This window comes from Hyposmocoma kahamanoa, unplaced genomic scaffold, assembly GCF_003589595.1.
Source record: "Hyposmocoma kahamanoa isolate Upper Pololo Valley unplaced genomic scaffold, ASM358959v1 92, whole genome shotgun sequence".
Classification (NCBI taxonomy): domain Eukaryota; kingdom Metazoa; phylum Arthropoda; class Insecta; order Lepidoptera; family Cosmopterigidae; genus Hyposmocoma; species Hyposmocoma kahamanoa.
This window is the reverse complement of record NW_020654748.1, coordinates 12,719,852-12,740,373: the sequence shown is the minus strand read 5'-3', so window position 1 is coordinate 12,740,373 and position 20,522 is coordinate 12,719,852. Positions and strand designations below refer to the sequence as shown.

The following is a 20,522-nucleotide window of genomic DNA, read 5'->3' as shown; positions in this document are numbered from 1 at the left end:
TCAGAGGATAGGTTCACGGATTCTATAAACGAAATTAGTCGATAACTTGTACTCACATGTACATAATTTGTTCCATTTAGGATAATTATTTTTATATATTTTTATATTCAACTATTTTATATATTTTTATATTCAACTATTTTTTCTGATCCAAATCACGTATATTTGTTTTTTCAAAGAAACCAACGTTTCGGGCCCTTTACAGGTCCCATGGGTGACTGACCCGTGACCATGCATGGGACCGGTAAAAGGCCCGAAACGTTGCATTGTTTGAAAAACGCGTTTGGGATCCGTAAAAACAGTTTCATTTGTATGTGTAATAATCGCGAAAACCTAAGAACTGGATTTGTTTAATTTAGTTTATATTATTATGATTTTTATGTGCTAAAAGTACTTTTGATGTATGATCACATGTGAGTTTATTACGCCAGGGATATGAAATCATGATTTATATACGTAACAAAGAGTCATGACGCGACTACTGCATATCTATTTATATATGGGGTATTATGTATTAGGCGTGTTCTCTTGGGAGATGCACTAGTGTTTAAAAAATAATATATCCAAGCACTAGTGCTATGTCATTAGCCATTAACGCCCCACTAGATAGTGCGCGACAGATTTATAGCGCGGCGCATGGAATAAATCACGCGAGAGGCAAGGCGGCGGGGTGCGAGGGGACGTCTTAGATACTCTCTGTAAGGCTATGTGAGTTAGTGCCCTGAATTCAGGGGAAAAAATGGTTAGGGATTTTTATTTTCTGAATAAATTCTACGTTATGTTTATTTACAAGTGGTCTGTTGGATGAATTTAGGTAAGTCAGTTTAGTCTTCTCGGAGCTTGCTCTTGTTGGTTAGTAAAAGCCATAATATCCTCTGTAATGCGTTTTCTCTGCTTTTAAAGTAAACTAATCAAAATGACTGTAAATGTTTACGTTTACTTTTGTGAAACTTTAACAGATAGATACTTACTTCCATTTTAATTGGGAGTTAGGTTTTAAACAAATGTTAATATATGCTTCTATAATGAGATTCCGGTTAATAATTAAAAATTTGCCATTCACAAGGTTGAAAACTATAGCGAATCAAAACATTTACACTGAAGGTTATAATGTTAACCTTCTGCGTACTTGGATGATAAAAATCCATGGTAGTGACCCATTTAGCTCTTCTCTCGATCAATGATATTTAAAACAAATATCGTAAATAATACACGCTCCTAGCCCCGCACTAGGGCAACCCTGTATCGCGGGTGCCATGGACACACACACAGATAAACGTAACACCCAAACTCACGTGAGAAATAAATGTAGGCTATACAAATGTTTCTCCCGTCCTGGGAATCCTGTTAATTTAACTACCTCAACTACCGGGTTCAAAGGTAGTTAAATGGTAAATGATAAACATTTACAAAAGTTTATTTAGAAGAAGTAAAGCTTACTTACTCATTCTTCTCAGGGGATATTGCCTTACGAATGAGTAGTAGAGCTTAATGAATGTGTGATTTCCTTACCTTGGAAATAAAGACTATTTCAGTTTAAGTTAAATGGCATGTAGCTTACCATCAAGCACACGACTTGTTCGTCCCGTCATTTGATATTACAAAAAAAAAATCATTATAAATTCCTATACGTAAGTATCGACCAAGTTAACAGTAACATAACTAGTGGCGCTAGCGTTACGATTAAACCTGGTACATTATTATTAATCATCTGTATACTGCTACCACCAGTTTTGACAGTTGTCTCTAGCGAACACGTAAAACATTTGAAGAGACCAGGCAAAGAACGATCCAAGTCACTTAAAACACGCTTTGTTAACACCGCCATCCAGTTCGATAAACGCTGGGCGTACTTTGCCTAAATGAGAAAAAGGCTGTCATTGTTCAATGTCCTTAATAACTCTTAAAAGTTTGAGACTACACGGTCGCCTGCACCCCATTTCGTTTCTGTACTCATATAGCTACAATTAAAACCACTATTTGGATGCAATGCCCTAAATAATTTGAATCGTTCAATTTTGATTAGTGTTTTAAATCTGACGTGAGTAATTTCCGTTTTCGTATATTACAAGTTATTAAAGCATTTGTAGTTAAGATTTTTAATTCTACTCAAACATTTAAGAAGATAAGAAAATATAACACAGTCCAAAGTACAAAATTTAAAACCCGGCAAGCTGTCAATTGTACTTCATTTCTTATATCTTAAGAGTGTAAAATTATATGCCTGGCGTACCAATTGCCTTATCTGAAACTATGGAATTCATTGTGCTAGGTACAACCAAATTAGAATCCCTAGTCAAAAAAGGATTCTTATCGGTGCCAAAAAAAAAAAGAATGTCACTTATAGGTACATATGCAGGCATGTAATATTCTTTTGATTTTTGTTTTATAATTACAACTTTTTCATAAAAAAACAACCGACCTCAAAAGTTCGTGGAATTGCATCTATTTGCCAAGTTTTATTGAAATCGGTTATCGGAAAGTGCGTAAAAACGGATTCATCTCCTAGTTTGCCGCCCTTAGCGGTGGAATATTTTCTTCAAATTTAAATGGGATCACTCTTATACCCTCTTTCTAACAAAAAAGAATCATCCAAATCGGTTCGTAAAAGTCGAAGTTATCGCGTAACATACCTACATACAAAAATAAAAAACACAAACGAATTGAGAACCTCCTCCTACTTTTGTAGTCGGTTAAAAATTAGCTTACTCTCATAAAATGCTTGCGACTAAATAGTAGAAAAAAAATTAAAAATAATTAATGTTTTTTTTTAAATTAAATTGGATTACGTTACATACTTTTATGTCAACATTGACTTTATTTAAAATAGTATTTCTGCTATCATTCCTATGTATAACAATCGCGAAAACCTAAGAACTCGATATGTGTAATATTTTTTTATTTATACATGATTTTATAACTTACTTATTATTTAATTTTTTTTTATTATAATAAATTGTAATTGATATATTAAGCCATAAACCAGAAATCATAAAGTTAAAAATAAACATTGTATACAAAGTAAATAGGTAAGATTTCGTGTCACACAAAGTTATTTGTTTAATAGTTTCATCAGTAATAAATTTTCACTTTCAAACAATGACAAACAAGTCGTGCGCCTGGCGGTAAGCGAAACGCCTGTCCATGACAGGCGCAGTGCCACTCAAAGCTTTAAATTGCAAAGATTTGAGTTACTTTGAGACATAAGTTGACAAGTCCCATGTGCTTGTAATTTCACCCTTCAAAACAGGAATACAATAATTCTCATTATTGCTTGACGACAGAAATAGGTGACAGTACTTCCCTGGACTCACTCTTTCAAAATGAGCTCTACTGCTACGTGACGTTACCAGCGCAGGGTCGCACCCTCGACTTTGTATGTGATATTCGACTCTCCCACTATATTCTTGCAGGTTTACTCGCTTTAGGTTATGTTAGACTGGCTGGAGAAGGATCCGCAAGAACTTGTGACAACAAGAATCGGGAATCGCACAGATCACAATAGTGATCTACATATGGCAGTCAAGATTCGGTTTGGATAAAAAATTAAGTAAAATAAAAATCTTTTATTGTCACACAACACCTGCCTATTTCTGCCGCCAAGAAGTGATGTCAGCATTACTGTGTTTCGGTTCTGAAGGGTAAGGGTGCTGGTGAAATTACAGCCACATGGGACTTGTCAATTTATGTCTCAGGGTGACGGATGCAGTGGCAGTGCCCCTCAGATCCTTGCGATTTAAAGCTCTGAGTGGCACTGCAACTGTTATGGACAGGCGTGTAGCTTACCATCAGGCACATGACTTGTTCGTCCCGTCAATTTATATAATAAAAAAAACAAAAACAGGTCTGTTAGTAGTAAATAACATTATAGGTACCTACTGCATTAGTAACCTTTGGTTAATGAGACATAGGTAATAACTCCTCTTATCGCTAGGTACTGCTACTAATATAAATTTAATGGTTAAATTTAGTAATTTTTTTAACTTTCAAATAGTGTTTTCTCAATTATACATCATTTTTGAGTAACGACAGTTCTTGGTTTCGTGTGCGGTGTGCCTCAGTCATAGCTTAGTGGGACAATGGTTGTTCTTTAATGAGAGGTAAACGGTTCGAATATGCGACATAATACGTTAGATTTTAACCGATTTAAAAAAGAAGAGGTTCACAGTTCGACTGTATTGACTGTGTTTTTTTTATGTTATGCGATTACTCCGATTTGTGAACCGATTAGGATGATTCTTTTTTGTTGGAAAGAGGGTACCTCACAGTTTTTCCTATTTAAATGTAAAGAAAATATTCCACCTCTAAGGATAGCAAAGGGATGAATCCTGTTTCGCGCATATTCCGGTAACTGATGCGAATAAAACTTGGCAAATAGATGTAATTCCACGAATTTTAGAAGTAGGTTTTTATTTTTTATGTAAACTTACAATTTTAACTTTTAAGTTACACACAATTAGCGAAGGTCTAGCATACACCTCGCTAACTATGAACGAAAACTCCGTGAATAAACATTATTGTCAAGGAGGTTTGCAACACTTTTAAAACTTCTGAAATGTCTCAACCTGTATTAGATCAGAATGGGAGACTATTCTTAAACCCTCTCCCGGTCTCCACCAGTGCCTCTACTAAGAAACGTGTAAATAGGTTCATGATATTGTTATTTGTCAAGAGATTTTCATTATATTACTTTGTTTTCCATAACAAGGAATATTTTCAACTCGCAACGCATCCTAGAGATAAGCGGTGTCTTTAACGCGCAACTGTAATTTTATCCGCCATTAAGAAAAATTGTTAGATATTTGTAAAAAATTATAGAAATGTTCAGAAAACATATTTTTACCAAAATTGTTACACTCAGTGTGTCTCTAGGGCGAGTGACAAGAACAAACGTAACCCTTAGGGTAAAACCGGGATAGATGCCCCACTTTTTGAAACGGCCTCCTAATTTAAAAATTATTAGTTTACCACGAATAATTCCTATGGATATAACTAGTTTAATCTTTTACATTACATTAATACTTGATTTTATTGATCTAACATTTACTGATTTTGAAGAAATTGACTTTTTGCAAACCTATTTTTTTGAGAATAGATGCCTACCTATATGGATAGACGCCACACAATAAAAATACTAAGAAGGATGCCCTTTAGAATAAAATAGTAAAATTCATAATAAAATGCTTTATTTGTAATCTTTAATATATTGTATATATACGTACTACATCTTTAATAATAAATATATACGTATTTAAAGTTACTACCTACTTGACTCCGTATTTTTGTCGCTATCAAAACATTCTATACAAAAATGTTTTCTGCTTGAACTGTGAATAATTTGTCTTTTTGGTACTTTTATTTTACTTTTAAACTATTATCATTTACATGTCTTTTTCACCAAAATAATGTATTTTTTATTTTCTTTTCCTAATTTTCTTATTTAGTCCTTTGCTCCTAATAACCTAATAATGGGCACCTATACCGCGAAAAATCGAGGCGACTATACTATTCGATATGGGTAGATACCCTTTTATTATATAAATAAGCTATGTACAAAAGAGCGATTATTGACACCTAGGTGCGCAGTTAATGAACCAGTGTATAGTTATAATAAAAATAAAATGGAATTTATTGTAACTTACAAAGTCATGCGACAGTAAATACTTGTGTCTGATATTTTGAACCGTTTATCGTTTTCGTCGCGAAGATAAACGCTTGCACAAACCAAACGCATCTATTCCACACGAAGCCCTGCAGGAACTTTGTTGAGTTGTGTCTATACTTCTTATTTAAACTAATTATTCTTTGTTGCGATTTGGGGAAGTTAGGTTTTTTAAATACGAGGCCTACCGAAACCTATCCCACTGCGGCATCTATCCCGGTTTTACCCTAATAGATATGAATTTTGGTTATTATTTCTCCAGCATATCATACGTTTATTATTTTATTTATCTATAATTGAGATAATATCTATTTATCTATAAATATTAGCGACTTTGTTAGCACAGCACGCGTGAAAGTGTCTATACACTTTTTGGGGCTATATTAGTAGTTTATGTTTTTATTGTAGTCTGTACTTATTATATGCTATGTAATTACAAAATGCTCTACTTTCAGGATGATTTCAAGATCCAATCATAATTGCGGTTTAGCGTAATAAGTTTCCTCTATTCGCAAATTAAAGGAAGCAGCGGCCCATGCTTCATACCTACCATTAGATTTGAGCAATGTAACGTACATTGCAAAACATCCGTCGGGCGGCATGATTCGGCGTCCATGGCGAAACGCGGCGGCATCCATCGCACGCGCTGCGTTACTGACGCACACCACCGCAACCGCCCAAAAAGAGAAAAAGAAAATTTGAAAGAGAACACTCCCATCACAGGTCCGTCTGCTATAAACCCCGCCTATACCCAACCACCCATTCGCTGGTGTGGCCAATCAGCGAGCCGGATTCTCCGAGCGGTGTGTGCTGGCGCCGATGCCGCCCGAGGGCGCCCGAGCGCCCGCGTTCACAACAAAAAGTCACACGACTGGTTTAGTGTCGGGTAGCGTCCCATCGACGCCACATCACGTGTCGCGCTCAATCGCGAGCTGCCGCGCAAGCGCATAGAAAATGAACTGTTTTTGTTAACCTCTCTTAGCCCGGTCTAACCCAACACCTAACTCTAAATTTAACTAATTAGTATTATTAAACTTGACCCAGTTGTGCCCTGTGATACAAGATAATATTATTATTTATCTAATAAAATGGACCGAACGGAATGGAGCTGATGTTTTCAGTGTGTTATTATTGTCCAGTGATTCTGATAAGTGATGATAGTGATCAACGGTTGAGTGATAATCATCTGATAAGAACACTTGAGGTATTTTGTCCTTATCTATTAATTACTCTAGTGGCTTAAAATGATAAATGGTACAAAGTAATTTTCTTATCTAATAAGAAGTTAATCTATAAGTAGTTTTGGGTCGAGTACTTTAAAATTTTGTAAAATAATATTTGATTTGTTATCAGTTTTGTTAAATACAATGACAGAAAACAGCTAAAGATAGGTATATCGCTGTTAAATAATTTTTTAAAAAATATTACAAGCTCTACATACAAAAATATACACCTAATAATCATATTATTGCTGAAAATAATAAAAATGAGTTGTATTGCATAATATTGTATACATGATTTCATACAACACAATATTTTTTATACAAAAATAATGGTTGTAGAGTCGCGAATGCGCCCGTCGGAATATTGTAGTGTGCTCTATACAGTTTCCTTTACTCTAGTTATACAAATATACTGGAAATCTCCTGTACCTTTATTGTTAGTCTAATAGTGATTGTAGATAATCGATTTCGGATACTTAATGATATTTTAACTTTTTTTTAATCAAAGTGGTTTTTGCTTTTTTACTATATAAATAGTTATTTAACAAAAAAGCATCGCATGTATTTAGTAGGAATAAAATGTAATATATATTTTTAAAAGTTTTGCATTAAAATACCTCAACCACACAAAAGATTTCAACGACTACGATATCATAGTATAAACAATATATTCTTTCAGTTTCTTTACAATATACCTGTGATAAATTATTGCACATATTTACAGTTATTACTTTTTAAAAACTGCATATTTCTAAGTAATTATACAGGCTGTTTACATATTACATACTAACAATATAGAATTCTTCTTACACGAAAGGGCTATCAAATCAAATAGAAACAGATTCATAGGATTGTTTTTACGGAATAATTATTACTGTATTTAAAAGAGATAGGCAAGTAAATAGACACCTAAAATAAATATTAACTACATACCTACTCATACTTATAGACAACCAATTATATAGTAACTTTAAAATTAACATAGTCATTTTTGTATCTCTTTTCGATAATCTTGATGTTTCTGATAATATAATTTAATTAAATATAAATGACAATATAATATTATTTTACAGTATAATTTTATTTCAGCTAATTATAATTTATTAATAACAAACACAAACATAGATGTTTCAAAAATTACACATCTCTGCCTATAGGGTAATATAAACTTTATTACAACAGCAATATAAAACAATATAATTTGGCAAAAAAAACCAATGTAACTTGGCAAAATATTAATAACACTTATCAATTTGCAAATCCAAATAAACAAGAAAAAATTACGATTGACACTTTGGTACTGTTAGTCAACAACAAACAACATTAAAAATTACTTACGAATGCTTCACAAAAGGAACTTATTTTTATTGGAATTTGCTAAAAAACTGCCATTCAATGTCAATGTCACCTCAGTTTTGTTACTGGCTGCTTGGACGCCATGACAGTTCGAAATTTAAATGCGGCCCGATGCGCGGGCGCCGATTAGCCGTCGATAAGCTTGTATGAGGGAATCGCCTATGTACATGCTTCCGCCGGATTTATATATGCAGTTATGCCATGTATGAATTCTGGATTAGTTTGGAGAATAAAATATATTTATAAATATTAATTTTGGTACTTAATCATTTTTTTGCCATCCATTTTTTTTGCAGAACCATAAATTCTTTGAATATTTATATCCATATTTATATGATTTAGAAATAAATATGTATAAGATACGGATACACCGGATATCGCTCTTTTTTAATCTACTCAAAAACTAGAAGCTATATTTTACAAGCAATCAATTGTTTAATAGTTCGTAAAATATATATATTTTAAATATTTGTTTTAGTTATGTTGAACTTTGCAAAGTGAATAGTCGGATACATTTTTGAAAGAAATTGATTAGATTATATGTAAGTACGCAGTAGTTTTATAGGTTTAATACATTTTGTAATGACTTGGTGTCTTCAGTTTTGTTTTAGTGCCACAAATGATATTTACTCTGGAAGGAGCATAGCTTCTAATTTAAACAATAGAGTCATTTTAAAATTTCTTCAGCATGTATATACATTCATATATACATTCCCGGGCAAATAATGCGCATCAACTTGCATTTTCATTCTTAAAAATACAAAAATATTGTTATCATCAAAGAAAAAGGTTCTCGTCGGTTTCACAAACTTAAATTTTATGGAAATGACTAGTAGGTATACCTATTTCAAAATCGCATAATAGTTTTTGATCAATGAACCATTATTTAGGGCATTTACTATTCAATTAACGCTCAATAATGAAAATTGGAGGTGGTTCAAATGAAGTATATTTACTATATGGTATTTGTAATACAATTTGTAATCTAAACTGCAGATACAAGTGATTTGATACCCAGCTATCAAGTAACATTTGTCAAAGAGATTGTTCTCACTAGTGATGAATATTTAATCGAGAGATAAGTACCAAACAAGCATTGGATTAAACCTTTTCTAATGAAAAAATGAATAAATCAATCATCGATAAATTATTCAGTCTGGTGTTCATTTTAAAAGGCATCGATCAAACCCTATCGATGCGTGTCGATAAACTAAAACGTTTGCTAGGGTTGGCTATTGTGCAATTATCCAACTTAAATAAATTTAAAATTATTTTTTCTTAGCCTGAATTGAAAGTGTGAGATACGATAATAACCATTCCCTTTTCTATTGATCACCGGTTAATAATAAAGTTGTTGGTTTTCTTTGGTCAATTTGTACAATTACCTTTAGATAGTAAAGAAAAATAACAGTTACTAGCTTGTTTTTTTAGACGGATTTACATCTTCTCGCCACCCATATCAATCACAGTGACAAAAGACCGGCGTGAAACATTTTCATGGTTTATTGGTTTTAAGTTTTTCTTACTTGAATAGCATACTCCTCTCATGCTGTATATTTAGAATTAATAACTACAGCTCAATTTATAGAGTAATATTATATTGATAACCCTATAAGGTTTGTTACTACTGTCACAGTTTTTACAAAAAGGCCAGATCTTTTGTTTGTGAGTGTTATAAGTAAGATTCGAGACCCGTGTAGTTTTAGAAGGCTTTGTCAATAATCCGCTTTGTTTGTACGTATCAGTAAGCATTTTTACATTGGTATTTATGGTAGGTACTTAGCTCTATATTTTACAAATACATTTATTACAGTTCATTTAGTTTGTAACTGTTTAAGATACAAATATGTTTTTTATTTATTCATTTATTTTGTACAACGTTTATTCTCATATCCAGCCTAATTTTAAATAAATTTAAATAGTTTTAAGTAGTTCACTACCTAATTTTCGTGGCAATTTTTAAAATTTAATTATCCTTTTTTTTTGTGCCATATTATTTAATATTCGAGTATTGTATCGTGTGGCATTATTTAATAATTACAAGATAATATACTTGAAAATTTAAGTAATAAAACTTGCCACAGAAATTAGGTAGTGAACACTAGTCTGAGAAGGACCGACAACTTACACTGACAGTAGGTACTAAACATGTAAGTCATAGTCAAAGGGGATGACTGAAAACTAGCGCTGTGTCTTTCCTGAACAGGAGCAGTACCAGTTGAGACATCTCCTTTTGCCTCCTGTCAATGTTTACTTAGTATTTTATCGCGTTTGAGTACTATATCCGATTCGTATTCGTTCAGAATCCGAGACTATAAAAATCTAGAAAACTGGGACCCATTTCGGATGTCGCTTGGGCACTAAGTCCGATTCCAATCCGAGAAAATACGAATATCGCTTGTACACTTAGAGATAAAATGATCCCTATGTTATTTCGAACCGTTATTTCTCGGACTCGGAACTTTTTACTTTTTTAAACTGACTTCAAAAAAAGGAGGAGGTTCTCAATTCGACTGTATGTTCTTTTTTTGGGATGCGTAATTGATAGTTTTTTAGGTGACAGTAAAACTGTAACGAGATATCTCGAATGTTACTGAAATTAAAATGCGTTAGTAATGTCAAGGAATGCAGTACGGGTTCCAATTATAATCTGTAAAATATTTAGCCACCACAAAATCTGCATTCAAATGGTTTCAAATTCAAAGGTCTCATGAAAGAATGGCAAAACCACAGCAATTGCAAAAGCCATTATGATTTTTTATTACAGAAATGAAAATTGTACTAAATTATTAACCACGTGAATACGTAAGTTCATGAGTTTGAAATCTTCTCACACTTGGTTAATGAGCGGTTTGTGAACTTTAATAGAATTTAATAGTATGATACTCCATTAGTACCTTATTGAAGATTGTTTATTATATTTTTTCGCCACTTGTTATGAAACGAAAAATGGATTCTCTGGGAAATATACCATCGCTACACCACTAAGTTACAAAAAAAGATTTTTATAAAACAAAATCACTATGTATTTATGGAAATTATACAACACGGATTTAAGTTTTGTTAGTAATATAAGGCTTCAGTATGTACAATGTTAGGAGCATAAGTAAAGAAGACGGATACACTTCCATACAATCTTGAGCCCAGATGTAAAAACATGAAAGTGGTGTCAATTAATAGATTAAGTATACCGTCGGTGTTTTGAATGACAAAAGTCCATTTCGAATTTTTTTTCGTGGGAGCATGTTTTAGTTGTTTACAACTATTTTAAAATATTTATGTCTTGTTATAAATTCTATTTTAAAACTTAAACTTCATTGAAACCAAAATTGACAAATTGACAATTGACAGTGAGCAAAATTTTAAGAGGTTAGGTTGGGTTATTAGTTAGTTACGTATTTCTCATTTTCCAGATTGAGAATTAGGTTAATTTTTTACATTTGAAATAGAATAACATGGCTTTTATTCAAACCATATCTTAACTTAATACAATCAGGCACAGAATGCTCGGTCTTCTTTAGGTTTGTCCTAAAGCTCCAATTGCCGTAGGTCCATAGAGGTGAAACTCTTAGGTAGCTTTCAGGGTACTTTGTGCAGGCCTCGGTTGACTTAAAAACTTCTTCGTCTTCGTCTATTTCATGGTACGTCGATGACGTATTAAAAATATATGTATTTAATTTGAAGACTAAGTTGTTGATTAAACGAGATAAAAATTAATATATGCATAGTAATTTCCATGGTAGTTTTAATAAGGTAATATCGATCGTTAGTGATTGAATTATTCTCAACTGCCATCGCAAACTAGATTTTAGCAGAAAAGCAGTAAGTATTGCAATATAATCACAATGGAGTCTCAATGGAATTGTAAAGGTCAGTGATTTCATGAAAATTTGCTGAATTGCGCTCCAGTAAAGAACCCGAAACGTTAAAACAAATAAGCGCGATTTAGACCGGAAAAAATAGATCTGTATTTTTTGTATCTGTGTTACGCGATAACTCTACTAATTTATGAACCAATTATGATGATTCTTTTTTTGTTGGAAAGAGGGTACCTCAGTAGTGGTCCCATTTAAATTTGAATAAAATATTCCAGCTCTAAGGGTGGCAAACTTCTAAAAAAAGGGGATGAATCTGGTTTCGCGCACTTTCCGGTACCGAATTCAATAAAATATGGCAAAAAGATCAAATTCCATGAACTTTTGAAGTCGGTTTTTTTAGTACTCTGTACTGAGATTCTCATTTATAGACTTATTTGTTCCTGTCAACGCGCTTGCCCTTACTTCAAGTGTGAAATAACAGTTTATTGTTACACGATGTAAAATTACCAACCAATTAAAATACTCGCACGTGCAATTTTATTATTCATCGATTAGGCAATCGCAATAAATTACTTGCTTATGGGCAAAATACATAAAAATGCAAGTTTTGTGCTGAACGTAGTTACTAGTAAGTAAAGTAAATAAAAATATTGGAAAGGTAGACGAAATAAAAAGGCTTTATTTCATTTAACATACCGCTCATTAGGCGCTACATGAACGTAATTGTAATTTCGGCAAAATTGAATTAAGCCTGTTAACACATCTGTGCGTAACAAGTGTTTAAATTTGAAGAAAAATCGGCGGTAATTATAAATTTACACATATTGTAAAAATAAGTTTTATTGTGACGTCATAAGATGTCCTTCCAAGTGGAAGATGTTATTAATTTTCACTATATTCTACAAAAGATAAGTCAGAAAAGTCCAACTCTTAGCATAAGAGTACGGTGTAAGCTATTTGTAAAACCCTTATTAGGTGTTATTCTGCCGTTGCTAATTATACCTAAGAAGGTTTCAGTAAATAGTAGACATAAAGATATAAAAAAAAATTTAAAAATACTTTACATTAAGTATAAAAGACACCTAGATATGAAAACCATTGTGTTGAGATTGTTTAGCCTATAGCCACTGAGAACATTAAAAACTGAAAAAGAAGGTTTTAGGCAGTTAGTTACACGGTAGTTAGTTAGAGGTACAGTACTAACTTAACAAAGACAGACTCAACAGCTTTATGAAATTGAAACACAAACCAGATTACTATAAAGGAACTTGCAATATAATTCACAATTCTGTTTTCAGGTCAAGTGTACAAAATCGCAAAATTACCATAATCCTTGAATATTTAGAGTAAAATGTATGAATTAATTGAACACAAACCATGTTGATTAAATTAAATATAAAATAATGTTTACATGTCTACAATATCAAATTAAAATTAAATATCGACAATGAAGTGACAAGACCTTCTAACTTAAAAACAAAATACATATTTTTACGCTTTAAAGTTGAATTTGATAATCGCAAAGATTGATACGAGTGCTCGTGTGCATAGCTCAATAATTATATGTCACAGTTCTTGTTTAATTAGTTTCCTAATTTATTATTTATTTATTGAGCATTCGCTATAGAGCCATCAGCTATAATCAGTAACAAATTATTAAGAAACTCAAATGTATTAAACTAAAAATTCGTTTAAAAACTGTGACTACATAAACTCTCAATTTTTTTGTCTTAGTTTAACATAATCCGACCTGTTTTTTTATGGTACCAAGTGACAGGACGAATTACTCGTGCGTCTGATTGTAGTGCCACTGAGAGCTCTAAATTGCAAAGATATGAGGGGCACAGCCACTGCGTCCTCTATCTTGAGACATGAATTAACAAGTCTGATGTACCTGTAATTTTACTAGCACCTTTACCCTTTAAAACTGAAACGTAATAATACTCACATTACTGCTTGGCGGCAGAAATAGATAAAATGGCAGTACTTGCCTGGACGAACTTTCTCATATGAGCTCTACTGCTACAATTCGTCGTGTCTTCTCAATTTCACCATTTTGAGTTCAGCAGTATTTGGTTTCACGTATAAGAAAATAATATACTTATGTAGGTTGCAGTTATGACGTAATCCATTTGAATCTAGACTTGTACCTAGTTTGAAATTGGCGTAGACCGCTGGACGACACGACCCGTGGTGAAAGTCTGTTTAATTAGAAACAACAATACAGCCTTTTGTTAATTTAGTCATTCAAATAGAAAATATTGTAATATTGACCAATTGTAGTATTACAATTTCAAGTCGATTGCAACCGCGTATAATATTCGTATAGAAAATTTTAGGTGGCGCTCCACATTTTTTAAGTACTTACTAACTACATAAGTAGTACAAGATCATTGTTCAGACTAGCTTATAAAATATGTTCATAATAGCTGCCTAACATGTGCCGAACTCTATCACAACGAGCTCTAGTGCTACTAAAAATATTTAATATTTTATTTTACATATACACATACATAACACGTCAAATGTTTATCAAAATATTGTTTAGCTAACAAGTCCTAAAGCCCGTTTAGCCACATCAAGCCCTGATAAGGTCTCGAGATAGTGTCGAACACGAGTTTTTTTATATATCTCAAACCCGCGGAGGTCCGCTCGAATCAATTACCTTAATTGGAAGTTAGGCTAATGTTGAGATAGTCGACGTGTGTTATAGCGAGAATAGCCATTTGTTTATCTTAAAAACTTGATAATAATATGATCAGTTGATTATCTTTAGGTGTTATCTTATTTGGATGATGCCTGCGAGCGGATTTGCCTATAAGAGTATTAGAATTTGAAATGCTTTACTCTAGGGCGCTATACGCTTAAGTGAACAAACTTTCGTGCCATTGTACATAGGTAGCGTATAAAATAAGTTACTTATACGTCTTTCAATTCATCACTACTGAGCACGAGTCTCCTCTTAAGCGAGGGTTTAGGCCTTAGTTAGGGACTTCATATGTTTTCCGAGGGTTGTCAACCTTCTGCGACGCGCAGTTCTCACTAAAACTCACCAAAACTCAGAAGTGCTAGCGGGATTCGACCTCACGGCCTCTCTTGAGAGGCGGTAGGTCATACCATTACTGATTGGCTTTGTATTACTTAGAAATAAATATTATTACCGTGTTTTACGAATTACAAACTAATCCACGACTTATTTATTGGTTTAACCACATTACAATATATATTTTTTTGTAACATCAAGTGACGGGACGAACAAGTCTGCGCCTGGTGGTAAGCTACACGTCTGTCTATAACAGTTACAGTGCCACTCAGAGCTTTAAATTGCAAATATCTGAGGGCTACTACCACCGCGCCCGTCACCCTGAGACAAGTCACACAACCTGAGACCAGACACTGTTGTCTATGTGTCTGTAATTTCACCTAGCACCCTTACCCTTCAAAACCGGAACACAGTAATGCTGATATTACTGCTTTGCGGCAGGAATAGGTGAGGTAGCAATTCTAACCTGGACGAACTCTTTCACAAGGACTTCTACTGCTTCTAAAATATGTATACCTACATACGATTCCGTCTGTGCCTGTGTTTCTTCGTGTATTTTGTTGTATCCTTGGGTATTTATTAATAGCACAAAGCTGTGTTAGTGTCCATATAATTATGCCTATATATTGCATACATATGTAAGTGTAAAAGAATGAACTACGGCAAATCCAAAGATTTTAGAGTAAAATCTAAGAGTTACCAACTCTCAATGGTAAAAGTCGGAACATTTCTGTGATCATCCGTTCAATTCGCACTTTTACCATCATCCACTTGGTGTATCTTAGGATTTACCTCAAAGGCACGTTAAATGTTGAAAAAGGTTAAGGGTAAACCTGAAAACAAGTTCGGAAACGCAAATTAATTCGCTTCTGGATGCTGCTTTTTCATATACTAACCTAACCTACTGAATGGGGGCGCTTGGGAATTGGGGCGCAACCAAGATTTGACCTATGTAAAAATATATTTGTTTTTATTCAAGAAGTACTTTAAAGGTGTTTTTAAAATGACTAGTTAGTAAAAATTTATGAATAAAAATACCAAATGAAAATAATTTGAAATAGGTAAGGATTTGACTGATTAGTAATATAAATGATTAATCATTACACTCATGTTGATACATAAAAATATATAAACATTTTACTGATCCTTAAATTAAATAAAATGATTGAAAAGTACTGTTTTATTATTTATTACAAAATTGTTTTATTCCCAAAACCAACGTTTACCAGCCGTCAATGGTAAAACCTAGCATGTACCAATTTGTAATGGTAAAAGCCCGAAAAAATCGTCCCTCTTTTATAAATCCATACATTTACCGACTCATGTCGGTAAATCCTAAGGTTACTGGTAGAACCTAAGATTAACCAATATACGGGCTTTTACAGTAACATATATATGTATTTAAATGATCTTTTTAAATTTGTAAAAGCAGCAGGCAAAAAAATCTAAGCGCTCATCTTTTTTGATGATTGATCCTTTTTCTCTGAGACATAAAATAAATCAATCGATATTTTAATCTGTTGAGCTACGCAAAAAATGTTTGATTTCTATAAATTAACTTTGATAATTTTAAGTTAGATACTTGTTTTTAAAACAAGTTTTTTTTTATAATAACGTACACACTCAACATAGCCCCGCACTAGGGAAACCCTGTGTTGCGGGTGCCATGGACACACACATAGACAACTACAAATTACACCCAAACTCACGAGAGAAATAAATGTAGGCCATACAAATATTTCTCCCGGCCCGGGAATCGAACCTGGGACCTCTGCGTGGCAGTCCGGCATGGTAACCGTTCGGCCACAGAGGCAGTTTAAATGTTGATTACATTTGCGTACTAATTTTATATTAATTATAATGTAATTTGACCTGAAAACGTGTTCAGAAACGAGAACTAATCGACTTCTGGAAATCGTTACAAGAAAAGACTAATAATAAAAAAAAATTAAATATTATTTGAATACCAAATACTAATTTAGTATGCTTAAACATAATGATAGTGTTACTTGTTAGTGTTGAATGCAGTTCATTTATAATTTATCTGTAGATCAACTAATATAGACGCAACAATTAATATATATATCATACATAAAAAAATGTCGTTAATTGAAAAGAGTGCACATTCATATCTTTGAGATCAAATAATGTTAATGTTTAAAGATTTTACTAAAGAAGCTTTTTATGCTTAAATAAGAAAGTTATAAAATTTCACATAGGACGTAATTTGTTTCATGCACTTTATATGAGGGAACATGCAGTAACAAATGTCCCATTGTTGTGCATGGGTCTCCTCTAGGACAAGGTTTTAGGGTTTAATATAGCACGCCACACTTGCTGATGCAGATTGGGAATTGTCATGTTATTATTGTTAGTTATTATTCTATAGTAAATTATCATGAAACGAAACCTATTTAGAAAGTCGTTAAATAAAAGTGTAATCCACGACGATAAGTGGATTTTAAACCTTAACTGCACATTGCAGAGAATTTTTATCGTAATACTGTAACGATCAGCGATGATTTATTACGGCGATCGTTGCTACTGCGCATATCAATGGATTTTGATCGCGATCGCAAAGGTTAGGTATGACTGATAGCGCCGATGCATCGGTCGATAGGATGATCTAAAAAACTATCGATTGGAAGGTTACCTCGTTACGGAAATAGGTGTGTCTATCTAGATGGGTAGGTCTGTTTTTTTGTAATTAAATCTTTATGACTAATGTTAAAACACTTCACCAATATAGATTGGAAGTTGTAAATTAATGTCATTTGCAAGAATATTTGTATATTTCTGTAATAAATGTGTTTAACGTTTAAACGATGCGATTGGATGTTAATTTGTAGCATGTAACTATTATAAAAAACACATGCTTTAACATGCGCATGCGCATCGCTCACTGTTCATATCGTCGATCGATGGAGCTGCGTTGAGGAGCAAATAAAGTTAATAATCGGTGCTCAACTTAAGAATGCATTGTGTACGCTCTACAATATCACAATGATGGCCTGTGAAATGCTTGAAGTAATTGGGAATGTATTTTTGGACTCATGATATTTTTAACAGTTACGACATTATGTGATTAATACTTTAGACAAAATACTCGTGTATTAGTTAGTTCGTCGACCTTATGTAAAAAGAAATGGTGCGTGGCGGACGATGGCCTAAACTTCCCCCTGAGAGGAGACCCGTGCCCAGTAGTAGGACATATAGATGGGTTGCATATAATGATGATCATGGTAGTAAAAACATCGTGGTATTCAATAATACAAAAAAAACTGCTATACATTGTTGAGCTTGAAATTCTTTTACAGAACATAGAAATAAGGTACGTTTTCAAGTAAATATGTTTTTGCCCGTGGAATTGATACGTAAATATTGTGGAAAGCGTGTTTGAAAGAGCAAAAGAGAAGATTAAATTCCTGCATGCGCATTATGTTTGCACAAAAAAGAAAACCAACAATTCTGAAGATTAAACACGAAACAATGAACATCCATTAATCCTTTAATTTCATAAGGCAATTGAAAAAATATCTATATGGTTCTTAATTTCAAAAATATGTAACTACCTTTTGTAAGACCACATACTTATTATTTATACTTTGGATTACTATGAAAATGCAAATTTATGTAGATTTTATACAATTCAGGACTAGAAAACACTAAATTCAGTTCAATTCATTTTTCGAAATGCGCAAACATGTAATACTTAGGTACGTACCAAATTTTTTTATTAGATGTGTCACAAATGTGAAATTTGGCAAATATTATCTTTTTTTTATCTACATATTGAACAAATCACGTCAAATAGACGTAATTTGCGATATTTTTTTGTATTTACTTTATCTGCAAATCCTATTCAGTCGATCGGCCGATAGCGGCTCGGCAGGTTGTGATAGTGGATCAACACGTTAATATTTTAATACCATATAGCCTCTGTTTATCTGCAGCCGAGATTTTCATCTTATCGATTGCTACTGGTGAGATTTTCAATCGTTTGTCTGATCTATTTTATTTATATAGTCTATTATCCGTTTTAGTGTGTGAAATGTTGCGTAATATCTTTATTTGTATGTTCTGTCATTTGAAAAGGTAAATAAAATCAAACTCTGATTTCACTTTGTAAAATAACTTATTTTTTTTAAATTTTCAAACATTTTGTTTGGTTTTCATATCTTAAGATTGGCATCTACTCTTTGCCATCTTAAGATATCTAACACTTAATTACAAATTCTTTTTTGTATAATGATTTATTATCCTGTTGATTTTACAAAACGTTCAAAATGATTTTTTTTCTTTGTGTCATATTTTTTAAAATAAATGCATAAGCAAATAACTAATGCCATTACACTAAATTAGGGCAATTAATTGAATAATTAATTATACTTGCACCGTGTCAGAATAATTTAGATTTCGATTTTAATTTCAATGATTATAAATTATCTTCTTTAAAGTTATCTATTTGATTATTGTCGATGATTGAGTCAGTCTATAATTCTCTTCAGAATGTCTAAATATTACAAATCTTATGGACACGAAAATTAAGATTTGTGACATTTTTTAACGTATGTGTGCAGGGGACAACATAGGTTATTAAAAAAAATAGAGCAGTACGTCAACGCATTAGATAGGTCACGTATTTCTTTATCTTCGTATAGATATAGAAATGACAGAGCTACTAGGAAGTTTGGGTGCTTCAGATAAAGCCACTTCGTTTAGCATGATTGATTTTGTCTTTATCTTTTTGAGCGTTATTTTGATTTTCATGTTCCATATTTTATTGTGACATATGAGTATTTAGCTAAGATCACCGAAGTTATAAATATAAATTGATGTTGCGAGTGCTACATATTGGAAATGAAACTATTTTTTCGAATGTAAATCACACATATTTGTTTTTTCAAAAAAACTAACGTTTTAGGCTCTTTACAGGTCCTATAGTCATGGCTGACTTATACATTTACATGTCTGTTTTATTTATTTATATAGAAATGTAGAAAAAATTGTCCATATCCCATTAAGTATACATATTTATTTATCACCTCGAACATCGTGTTTACGGTAAATAGCTACAAGAACAATTCGAAAAATAAATCTGTTTACCCGTCGCCAAGCATGCAGGTTGTAGTAAAATTTTTCGTTCTTCCGGACAGGCTTCTAATTGGCACTGGCCCTACTGTTAGATCTTAGGTTGTTATTTTTCGTCAATAGTTTAGTATTTGACATTTTTTCGCGGGAAAACGTTATGTCTTTAAGTGGCCATTTTGAAACTTTCTCACCCAGCATAGAATGCGCATTCCAAATTCAAAACAGCCGCCGTACCCGTTCTATTGCTAACATTAGAGGCTAAATCGATACATATTTAATTGGATTTTTTCACTGTAAATTCGAGTCTTGTATCTTTAATCTTCCACAAA

The 20,522-nt window shown here is 32.8% G+C and overlaps 1 protein-coding gene across 5 annotated transcripts in view; it reads left to right on the top strand.

The window, feature by feature from the left end:
• The first annotated feature begins 6,393 nt into the window (after positions 1 to 6,393).
• LOC113236790 (GATA-binding factor C) overlaps positions 6,394 to 20,522 on the top strand; it is a 121,800-nt gene continuing 107,671 nt past the window's right edge. For 4 of the 5 annotated variants that reach the window (XM_026472971.1, XM_026472972.1, XM_026472968.1 and 1 more), the window contains exon 1: positions 6,394 to 6,866. The gene's annotated coding sequence lies outside the window, so the exon portion shown is untranslated. Of the gene's footprint in view, positions 6,867 to 18,973; positions 19,086 to 20,522 lie in introns of those variants that run through there. The other variant, XM_026472969.1, reaches the window with a different exon arrangement.